The sequence below is a fragment of the Palaemon carinicauda genome, chromosome 28, assembly GCF_036898095.1.
Source record: "Palaemon carinicauda isolate YSFRI2023 chromosome 28, ASM3689809v2, whole genome shotgun sequence".
Taxonomy (NCBI): Eukaryota; Metazoa; Arthropoda; class Malacostraca; order Decapoda; family Palaemonidae; genus Palaemon; species Palaemon carinicauda.
The window spans coordinates 97,879,237-97,891,736 of NC_090752.1; positions in this window are offsets into that span (position 1 = coordinate 97,879,237).

Below are 12,500 nucleotides of genomic sequence, written 5' to 3' on the forward strand. Positions count from 1 at the left end.
GCTAAAATCCATCGAGTAGTTTGGAATTTGTCTTTAAAATGGCAAAAAATTAAAAGTAGCATAAACTTTTCATAGGATTCTGCAAATGGAGAAAATACCATTGGAAGCAGAAGTAAAAATATACATACCGATTGTTGAATGCAAATCAAGGAATTAGCAGAAGCTACTGTGACATTTTTTTTTTTTATCTAAGAATTAAAGACAAAATTTGAAACGATGAGATTCGTAAAGATAAGACGAAAATTTCTGCTTATCTAAAGAGAAGAACCGGTGTTAACAGGTTTAAAGGTCGTTCGTGAATGGCAGAAGCCAGAGACGGTGACGATACCCTAGAGACTCACCATACGATACTTACGGTCAACGCTCAAGCTCCCTCTCCATCCAAGCTAGGACCAAGGATGGTCAGGCAATGGCTGCTGAAGACTCAGCAGGTGAACCCATAAGGTTCCCAAACCACCCATCCTTACCTCACAAGAATAGTGAGGTTGCAGACACTACAAAAAATGATCGAGCTTGAGCAGCTTTCGAACCCCAGTCCAGCAGAACATCAGAAAGGGTCGTTTCTAATTAGGCAACCACAACATCAATTGCCTGTGTTATTTAAAAGGAATTAGTGACTATTATTTCATGAAAGAAATTAAGGAGGATAAGGAATCCAAAAATAAAGTTATTAAATAAAAGGTTGAAGTTAGTGGAAGATTAAATCAATTGGCGTAGATATTGTAGGGGGACTGACAAACTACTCATGATCCTCGTGTATGCTCGTACCGTACTTCATGCTTAGGAGGTTTACTACAAACGAATTCATTCTTAAAGGATAAACATAGCTCTGATTGTTGTTGTCCTTCTAACTGTAATAACCCTATAAGGGAACTGTTTATTACTAAAAGCTTAAAGAAATCATTGGATAATACTAATAAGACTTGTTAGTTCTGAACTCTATAACATTACTCAAAACTGAAATACGCTACCCGTCAAAAACGACGGGGAGAGACCGTGTAGTTATACTTCTGGCAATGCCGATAAGAGTGACCGGAAATCTATAACTAGAAAATTGCTCTTAATACCCAGGCGATAAAACTTGAATGATTGCTGGAACATTAAACAATAAATAAAATTATTTTCGATACTGTTTAACAAAGAATAAATACGACTTCACAAAGAATAAAAAATACAAATAACCCTTTTTTCTGAACCAGTCATTTGAAATACCACAAAAACTACTCGCCAGAGGGAAAACAGAATGAGTGTTATTAAAAATTCACAAGCAAACAATATTTCAATGTTCAATTTTTATAATCTCTGCTTCCTCTTAATTGTATCGATGATTCTTTCATCAACCAATTATTCTTTATGGCGTTTGTCCATCCATTATTGTAAAAAGTAAAAAAGAATAAAGTTAATTGCAATTCACCCTTCTGGTTGCCAGGTATTAAACAATCGTTTTGAACACCAATCTGATTTTCTTTTGTAACATGCGTGATTATTCTCCGATTCTTTTCATGCCAATAACTGGAAGCTTTCATGCAACATGCACAAAATATTAAATTTTATTTGATATTTGTACAGCTTCGTGTCCGATTACATACTGTTCGCGTAAACTTGAAAGTAAAGTCTTGTCCTTTGTTACAATATATTGATAATAAACTAGATAAGTCGATAAAAGCAGGTTACTCTCTATATTTTTTTTTATTCTGCATTACAATTTTCATTCATTATATCTATTTTAATTGCAAAGTGATCGATCAACGCTGAAGGTTTTGTTCCGATGTTATTGATGTTGAAAGTTATCAATATTATTTCATTCTTGGAGTAATGAACAATTCTTAATCGTGTGAAGCTTCAATCTAAGAAAGATATTTATCCCATGAAATATCCGCCCAATATATGAAGTTTAGAGGTTTAAAGGCAGCTCATGAATGGTAGAGGCAAGGGGCAGCGATAATGCCCTGGAGACTGACCATATGAACACACGGTATAATCCATGCCCGACACCCCTCTCCACCAAAGCTAGGACCAGGGAGGGCCAGGCAATGGCTGCCAATCGGCGTCTGCCCCTCTAATGACTTGAATTGTGTATTATCGTCACATAAATATAGAAGCCTTATCCTTAGACTCACTGGGGCCATTCCCTAACCCAGAAAAGGAGTATATTAAACTTTATACATATACTCTTATATGGAATGAGGAAAATGCTCCTTTGAAAAGAAGTGGGAAAGAAGAAACATTAGCTACTGTGATAAAGCATAACTTAATTTATCTACCTTTAAATCTGTCACAGAGTCATCACTTGCAATTCAAATTCACTTGGAAAATGTTATCCAACATTACCATGTAGGTAGTAGGTTGGCCAAGGCACCAGCCACCCGTTGGGATACTACCACTAGAGAGTTATGGGGTCTTTTGACTGGCCAGACAGTACTACATTGGATCCTTCTCTCTGGTTACGGTTCATTTTCCCTTTGCCTACACACACTGAATAGTCTGGCCTATTCTTTACATATTCTCCTCTGTCCTCATACACCTGACAACACAGATTACCAAATAATTCTTCTTCACTCAAGGGGTTACTGCACTGTAATTGTTCAGTGGCCACATTCCTCTTGGTAAGGGTAGAAGAGACTCTTTAGCTATGGTAACCAGCTCTTCTAAGAGAAGGACACTCCAAAATCAAACCATTGTTCTCTAGTCTTGGGTAGTGCCATAACCTTTGTACTATGGTCTTCCACTGCCTTGGTTTAGAGTTCTTGCTTGAGGGTACACTTGAGCACACTCTTCTCTCTTATTTCTCTTCCTATTGTTTTGTTAAAGTTTTTATAGTTTATATAAGATATATGTATTTTGATGTTGTTACGCTTCTATTTTCCCTGTTGGAGCCCATGGCCTTATAGCATCCTGCTTTTCCAACTATGGTTGTAGCTTAGCAAGTAATAATAATAATAATAATTGGGAAAATCACAATAACCTTGAGTTTATTCGCTGATTTACTCATTTATATATATATATATATATATATATATATATATATATATATATATATATATATATATATATATATTCCTCCCTCTTGCTAACATGTCGATTCATCCAGAGTCAATAACGATCAATTGTTTTGATAAGAAAAACGATAAAAAATAATCTAAAGCCTCCATAGCAACACGTGGCTAATGATTCTTTACAGACTTAAGCTCAGATGAAAGGATAAACTGGACACCGATTATGAGATTTTAGCTCGAATTTCAAAACAGGATATTACGGAAGATTAATATCAGGAAGGTGGTAACTGAAAGAGGCAAGTCTCTCTCTCTCTCTCTCTCTCTCTCTCTCTCTCTCTCTCTCTCTCTCTCTCTAACATACAAGAGCTTCTTCTTACAGGAGCAATAAATTATGTACCTAGATGTTAGTTGACTGTGGTGGAAAAAGAGACGAGACAAAAAATAAAAAGTGTTACCAATGCTTCATTATTATGTTATCATTTCATACAAGGAACTGAAGAATAAATCCATCTCTCTCTCTCTCTCTCTCTCTCTCTCTCTCTCTCTCTCTCTCTCTCTCTCTCTCTCTCTCTCTTTCTTCATTTTTACATATGAGTATTCTATGCTTTAAAAGATTGATTGACGTATTAATAATTTCAAGCTGGTTCCATATGAATGTCCAAACTTTTTTCACAATAATAATAATAATAATAATAATAATAATAATAATAATAATAGTAATAATAATAATAATAATAATAATAATAATAATAATAATAATAATAATTCTCCAATTTCATAATTTCCAAAAGAATAATAGGAAAGAACAATCAAACAAATAAAAAAACAGGATATACCAGGTTCTGATAAAATGCAATGATAAAAAATGATGTGATGTTTGCAAGTCCTAGGAACAGCTCAGGAACATTTACCTAGAATCCTGGAGGTTCAATTCACTTAGTCTATCAAAACAGGATTTTCTGAATACGTGATCTCGCTAGTTTTAGTTCCAAGACTTTAATGCATTGAATTTTTGATCACTTTTGTTCTAATCAAAACTCGTTTAACGAAAAGAAAACTAAAAATCACTATTCAAAAGAACACGAGAAATATACAGCTGAAAATATATCGTTCGTTTTCAACAATATTTTGGATTTTTTTTTCTTAAACGTTTCATAAAAACGAAACTCGAATGTAAAAGATCTTGAACGGAATGAAAAGAAGATTCACTAAATTTTTTAACAATATCTTCAAGATGGGTCAATATAAAAAGAATTTTAATAAAGGAAAATTGCGATCTTCCCATATTTCCTCTGGGATAATTAACTTCTGAAAAACTAAGCCTTGGTAATTTTTCTTTGCTGCGCCCTTGTTAGTATAACTCTCCATTCTGCTTTTGAAATACCAGATGACGAAATCCTTTCTCAAGGTTATTTTCCATCAAACATAAAAGCATATCTCTCACAATTTCGAAATACCTTTCCTTACGAAAACATAACGACGCAAACATTATACGAAAAACTTTAGGAGAAACCTAGTTGTTCATAGGTCGCTGTCATATATTATATATATATATATATATATATATATATATATATATATATATATATAAATACCGTATATATATTATATACATATGTATGTAAATATATTTATATATATATATATATATATATATATATATATATATATATATATATATATATATATATATACAGTCGTTACTAGTCCACTGGAGAACAAAGGCCTCAGACATGTCCATCCACTTGCGTCTGTTTAAGGTCTTTTTTGTGTTCCTTCCTCTACTTCTTTTACAATCTCTATGGACCCATTCTGTTATTCTTAATGTCCTCCTATTATCTGTCATTCTCATTATATGTCCTGCCCATGGCCATTTCTTTTTCTTACATGTTATTAGAATATCCTCAACTTTAGTTTGCTCTCGTATCCATGTTGCTCTTTTCAGTCTAATTATTCTTTCCATAGCTCTTTGAGTTGTAACTAGCTTATGTTCTAAGGCTTTAGTAAGGCTCCACGTTTCTAATGCATAAGTTAAACCAGATAGGACCATCTCATTAAATACTTTTCTTTTTTAGAGAAAGTGGCATAATGAAAATAACAGAAAATAGATGGACATTAAGAGTAACAGAATGAGTCCCTAGATATTGCAAAAGTAAAGAAAGGAAGAGAAGACGAAGGATTGACGAACTATAAAAGTTTGCGGGTTTGTACTGGCATAGAGAGACTATGTATAGACGCAAGTGGAAGGACATGTCTGAAGCCTCTGTTCTTTAAAAGACTAGTAACTGCTGCTGATGAGATATATATATATATATATATATATATATATATATATATATATATATATATATATATATAATATATGTGTGTGTGTGTATAATCAACAACATGATAAACAGAGCGTGTCCCACCCATGTAATAAACATCCCTCTAGAAAAAAACAAAACAACATCATTTGGAACTTATTAGAACTTATTTGTTAGTTAACTGTTGTGAAACAAAACTGAAAGAGAGAGAGAGAGAGAGAGAGAGAGAGAGAGAGAGAGAGAGAGAGAGAGAGAGAGATTCTGTAAGTGAATCAATATTCATTATATCTTGACCACGTGTCTCTCTCTCTCTCTCTCTCTCTCTCTCTCTCTCTCTCTCTCTCTCTCTCTCTCTCTCTCTCTCTCTCTTTCAGTTTTGTTTCACAACAGTTAACTAACAAATAAGTTCTAATTCACTGATTAAATCAGCAGATTATAAGTTTTTTAAAAGAACATACTTAAATTGTTCCTTTCTGGGCCCATGGGACAAAAAAAAAAAAAAGAGGTCTAATAACACTTAAGTAGGCCAGAGATAGATTAAAGATATAATATTGAATGTTGCACCATATGGCTTAATGGAAACGGTCCGAGAAAGTCTAAACAAATATACAACACTTCTGATGAATAAGACGGAAGTTGAAGGAGAAAAATAACTGGATTAACGCCATAGAATTAGGTCAAGGTCCAATAATAAATAATTAATTATCCAAATTTTAATTTATTACCGTATGTGAACTTAATTTAAATAGTTTTTTTTTTCTCTAATAACCATTATTACCTTGTCTTTACGACTGACCCTACTTTAGCCCATGATTCAAACCGAAATTTTGTCTCTGAATCGAAAAAAAAAAAAAAAAATTCCGGAGAAGAATAAATTAATGATCAACAATTAAAAGTCTATACTCTTGATCTATGTCGATCCAAAGGCATATTTTCGAATCCTGGACCACTTAAAAACACAAACAGACACACATGGACAAGCACACACATGTGTATATATATATATATATATATATATATATATATATATATATATATATATATATATATATACACATACATTATAACTTTTTCTTTTTATTTTATTATAATTTAAAAATCAAATATACTTAGGTACATACAAATATAGGACATATTTTACAGCTACACAAAATTGAGAAAATAGTAAAACTTGTCGATGAAATATTAAAAATATATTTTTTTAAAAGAATGGAGCGAAATCAAAATAGAGTTGTGGCTTAATATATGTATGTATATATATATATATATATATATATATATATATATATATATATATATATATATATACATAATATACTCTCTCTCTAACCACACAATCAGGCTTGACCCAACAAAAATTAATTTGGGGAATTATATTAGCAATTTTTGCATAAATCCCTAAACTAAATGAGTTTTGTCATGAATATTAATTGCACTTTATAATAATCTCGGTCATTCGGTTATTCTTTGAAACATTTTCAAAAAATCTATTCTAAAACTGATGATAGTTATATTAATCCTAAAATAATCATTTAGTTATCATAACACACTCATATAATAGTATAAGTTAGATGGCATTTGTATAAATGTCTTCATGAATTTTTATAAGTGCTTGTCCAGATACTTTCGAATAATATTTTGTTAATAGAATTGCCTGGCATGTCCTAAAACACCCATTTACCTGTCCTGTTACCTATGTATGTTTTCTTTTTGACAAATGCAAACAATTAGGGTTGTGGTGGGCGATGTGGTAACGTCCCTGACTTGTGAACGCCAGGCTGGGGTTCAAGTCCCGCTCAAACTCGTTAGTTTCATTGGTTGCTGCAATCTCATCATCCTTGTGAGTTACGGATGGAGAGTTTGGGGGAGCCTATAGGTCTATCTGCTGAGTCATCAGCACCCCGTTGCCGGGCCCTCCCTGGTCTTAGCTTCGATGGAGAGGGGTCTTGAGCGATGATCATATTTATATATGGTCAGTCTCTAGGGCACTGTCCAGCTTGATAGGACAATATCACTGTCCCTTGCCTCTGCCATTCATGAGCGGTCTTTAACCCTTTAAATTGCCCTGATATACTTGTAGAACTATCTTCTTAGTACTGATTTATTCGAATAATTGTATGGTTCTCTCACGCGTTTCTTGAAATATCTTGATAAATTCCTACACCTGCAGGGGCGTAGGAGCGTTTTCCTGTTTGGGGGGGGGGGGGGGGGGGGCTAAAGTTCGAAATAACACTGAAGGCGGCGCGAAGGTATAGGGGGGGGGGGTCTGGGGGTCTGCCCCAGAAAAATTTTATGATGAAACACCCTCAGATGCGATTTCCTGGCATCTGACAGCATATTGTATAAAAAACAAAATCATATTTTTGGAAGATTTTTATGTGACCAATTCCAATGTTTACACAATAACAATCATAAAATACCAATAGGCATATATATATATATATATATATATATATATATTATATATATATATATATATATATATATATTTTTGGGCTCAAGCCATGTCGTCGTGATGAAAAGAACACTTCTGGCCCTTATCTTCCAAGTGAGAAGATGAGGGCGTATCTTTTTCCTAAGGCATCAGCTGATGCAGAGATTCCCCAACCTCAAGAGGAGATCCCCCAAGTTCAGATCCAGGTGGATGCTGAAGTCGCAGTCGCGATGCAAGACATCCAGTTATATGACAGGATGTCTGATGTGGACGAGCGTCTGGAGGAAGACCTCCTGGCAGAAGCCCAGGATGAAGTTCAAGCCCCAGACGTTGTAGAGGAAGAGGTCGACGAGGTGTCGGCTACTCCGGTTCAGATTCCGGAGCCTATTCCCTCAACATCGGCCGGTCTCCCAGTAGAGCTGGGACAGGCCCTCTCTTCTATTGTTGGAATGATCCAACAAATGCAGAAGGAGAATCAGGAGAAGGCGGCTGCAATGGAACTGCGGATGCAGTGCCTTGCAGAATCACATGGGCCCCAGAAAAGGCTCAATGTGAAAGACCTTCCCTTGTGCTCAGATGCTAACCCATGGAGGTATGCTGAGCACATGCCGATGACGACTGGAAAGATCGTCATCTCGGATAAGCTGGGCTCAGTTCCCCTGGAGGAGGTGGAATTCTGGCCCAGCAAGGCATCATATCCGGACTGTTATGTCCGGCTGAGGAAGGAACCAGCTTCAAAGGAGGAGACAGAGCCGAAGGAGGTCATAGTGATGGACCATGCTAAGGCTCAAGCTCTACTTTCATCCTCGATGAAAGAGAGGGGCTTCTCTAACTCAAAGGTAGCCGCATTGAGCAAGAAGCTCCCTTCCTTTGTGTCCTCGCCTACTAGAGCCTTCCCCTTTTTACAGAAAGGGTTTGCGGCTGTACTAAAAGCAGTCGAGGCCGGCAAGCCTTGCCCCTCCCTGGAGGAGTGTAAACCCTTGTCGCTGGCCCTGCCTATGGACCACAAAGACTGGAAGGACGTCCATCTTACGTTCTCAGTTGGAAAGTTGGAGGCTGATATTGCCGGACGTCAGTTCGGCGAGGACCTCCCTAAGCTGTCTGACTTTCTTTTGCGAAGAGAGTTCGAGACAAAAGAAAGACTGGCTGCCTCAATGTCTCTTCAGACTACTCTCGAGACGATGGCAAGTGACCCCAAGGTCCATGAAATGTTCATGGTGGTGGCCAAGACTCATCTGGCCACAGTGACGAAGGACCTTTATGGCTTCGTCAAGGCAAGGAGAGCTTGTAGGGAGTTCGTGTTCACCTCGGCTACGGTGAGGCACGAGCCAAGGAAACTAATCTCCTCCAACATTTGGGGAAAAGACCTTTTCCCTACCGACTTGGTCAAAGAAGTTGTTGATAAGGCCGCCTTGGAGAATAGAAACCTTCTCCAGAAGTGGGGCCTGGCTATCAAAAGAAAGTCTCCCCGGATGAGGGTCCTCAACCAAAGAGGAAGACTATGAGGACTAGGCTACCGTCTCGGCCAGCCAAGCCTGTTAGACAGCAACAGCAACTGCAATTGCCATTGCCCCCAGTGCCCCAGATCGTGGCACAAACCCCGACCACTTTTCAGTGGGTACCCCAGGTCGTGTCGACACAGTCCACGGCATTCACCCCAGCCTTCGAAGGGCAGTCTACTTCCTTTCGAGCAAAGCCTAGAGGAGCAGCCAGAGGCTCGTCTAGGCGCCCCTCAAGGGGAAGGGGATTCAGGGGTGGTCGTGGTCAGGGAGGCAAGACCTCAGGACGGCAGTCCAAGTGAGATGATACCGGTAGGAGGGAGACTTCTGAAATTTCGGGATCGGTGGACCTTCGATCCCTGGGCCCACAGCCTACTCAAGAATGGACTGGGCTGGAGCTGGTACAGCACTCCACCCCCGTGCCTTCGGTTTTTCCAACACTCCACCCCCGTTATGGAGGAGTACGTTCAAGAACTGTTGGAGAAAAAAAAAAAAAAGGTGATCCGAAGGGTGAAGCCCATCAATTTCTAAGGGAGGCTGTTTTGTGTTCCCAAGAAAGACTCGGAAAAGCTCAGAGTCATTCTGGACTTGTCGCCACTCAACAAGTTCATAGTGAATTGCAAATTCAAAATGCTAATACTGCAACACATAAGGACCTTACTGACCAAGAGGGCATATTCCGTCTCTATAGACTTGTCAGACGCCTATTGGCACATTCCAATCAGCCATCGACTCTCCCCCTACCTAGGGTTCAGGCTACAACGTAGACTATACGCCTTCAGAGCCATGCCATTCGGGCTAAACATAGCCCCAAGGATTTTTACGAAGCTTGCGAGCGTAGCTCTCAAACAATTACGCCTAAAGGGAATTCAGGTAGTAGCCTACCTGGACGACTGGTTGGTGTGGGCAGCCGTGAACGGACAATTGCCAGCCGGACAATTGCCAGTCGGACAATTGCCAGTCGGACAATTGCCAGTATGGACGATTGCCAACCGGAAAATTGCCAGCCGGACAATTGCCATTGATATATTATTATTGAATGGTTTTCTATCTGTTTTTTAATTGGTCATTGCTTTCTTTTTATGTTTGATAAGATGGATAGCCTTTGCTTAAGCTCTGTTAAGAACATATTAAATAGAGGAAAAATAGGTAAATCAAATTTATCGAAAATAGTTTAAGAAAAATTTATTTACAAAACACATATATAACACTTTTAGCATACTTTAAAAAATATGTACATTATAACCAATAGATCTAAGAAAGGTGATTTTATCGTCAGGATTATAGAGGCTGATTATCTGCTTTAAACTCTTGTTGATCTTCTTATATTTTGTGTTTGTATGTCTCTCATCTCCTCTTTCCATTTAAATCACTTTTGTTTGCGACAAAACTTCCTCTTTCATGAGATGATCTATAAGTTTCCAAATATGAGGGTGTTGTTCAGCATTATTTGATAAAGCACTGTGGAATCCTTCGAGACTGCTGTTCGTTCGTGGCATACACATTTGAGTTCTTACGTGCATGTTCCAAATCGAAATTAGAAATAATGGACTGGCTCTTCTACGGTTTCCGTCTCTTCCTCTCATCACTCCTATGTAAGTAACTTCAAAATAAGCTGCCCAGTTTCTATACCTCCTTAAATGATCAAACCCAACTTCAGTAGCAAATATCAGAATATGATTATGGTCTTCAGCTCCCGAATCATACTGCAAAAACTTTTCTCTAGATGAAAGATGTTGAAAATTTCTTGGAATGCAAAAACCGATCCTTTCCCTAGGGATTGCTGGAGCACTTATAGTTTGTTGCCTCCATCGACGAACATTTCTACTTAGATGCTGGATGTTTTGCACTTCAGCCCATGAGCAGGTATCCAATGTCGAAAAGCAGCTTGTAACTAATGATCTTGTGGTGGAATTATTCGATGCAACTTCATCTTTTAAGTTTGCAACAGTACTCTTAGCATTAACAGTACTTTTAGATGCTTCATGATTATGTTCGTCGGTAGTTTTTATCAACTCGTAGTTTTCTGATTTTGATTCTGTGTGCACTCTAGCTTTACACGAGTTTTGTTTTCTTTTTGCACATTCCCAGTAGATTACGGACTTATCGCTATTAGATCCATTTTTATGGTACATATACTGTAGAGCATCAACGAGAATATCTTTGCCACGCTCACTTTTGATGGTAAAAATCATTTAAAAGGCCTGAAGTATACAAATAAAAATGTTCACTACTGAAGTTTGGAAGTAGAAATATTTACAAAAAATTCTGAAGTTTGGAAGTAAATAATACAGAAAGAAATATTTACAAAAATTTCTAACTAAGGAAATCACCTAGGACCGAAAATAATTGTTAAGCATGGAAATTGTCCGGCTGGTAATTGTCCCACTGGCAATTATCCGCATGGCACTGAAACTGGCAATTATCCGAATGGCAATTGTCCGGCTGGCTATTGTCCTCCTGGCAATTGTCCTAGAACCGTGGGCAGCATCCGAGACAGAATGCTTGCAAGCTTCCAGTCAAGTGATCCAGTTCCTAGAGTACCTAGGCTTCAAGATCAACAGAAAAAGTCTCGACTTTCTCCATCTCAAAAGTTCCAGTGGCTGGGAATCCACTGGTACCTTTTGTCACACCGTTTCTCCATCCCGGCGAAGAAAAGGAAGGAGATAGCGGGTTCTGTCAAGCGACTTCTAGATTCCGAAAGGATATCAAGACGCGAGCAGGAGAGGGTACTGGGCTCTCTCCAGTTTGCTTCGGTGACAGACCCAGTGCTAAGAGCACAGCTAAAGGATGCAACCGGAGTTTGGAGAAGTTATGCATCAAACGCGCGAAAAGATCTGAGAAGACCAGTTCCGCTTCGGCTAAGTACTCTTCTCAAGGCCAGAAGTGTTCTTTCCATCAGGACGACATGGCCATCTCACCCAAAAATAGATTTTACGCTTCGCTCAAAATCCGTTATATATATATATATATATATATATATATATATATATATATATATATATATATATATATATCATCTATCTATCTATCTATCTATCTATCTATCTATCTATATATATATATATATATATATATATATATATATATATATATATATATACCGATAGGCCTACTTGGTGAATTTACCAAAAATATACTGACGATGTTGATTCTTTGCTACAAACTCAATCGCAATATCGATCAAGTCAAGGCTATCGGTTTTTTCCAATATTGCTGTTGTGTTGTACAACATATATTAAAACAACTGAATTTAGTTATATGT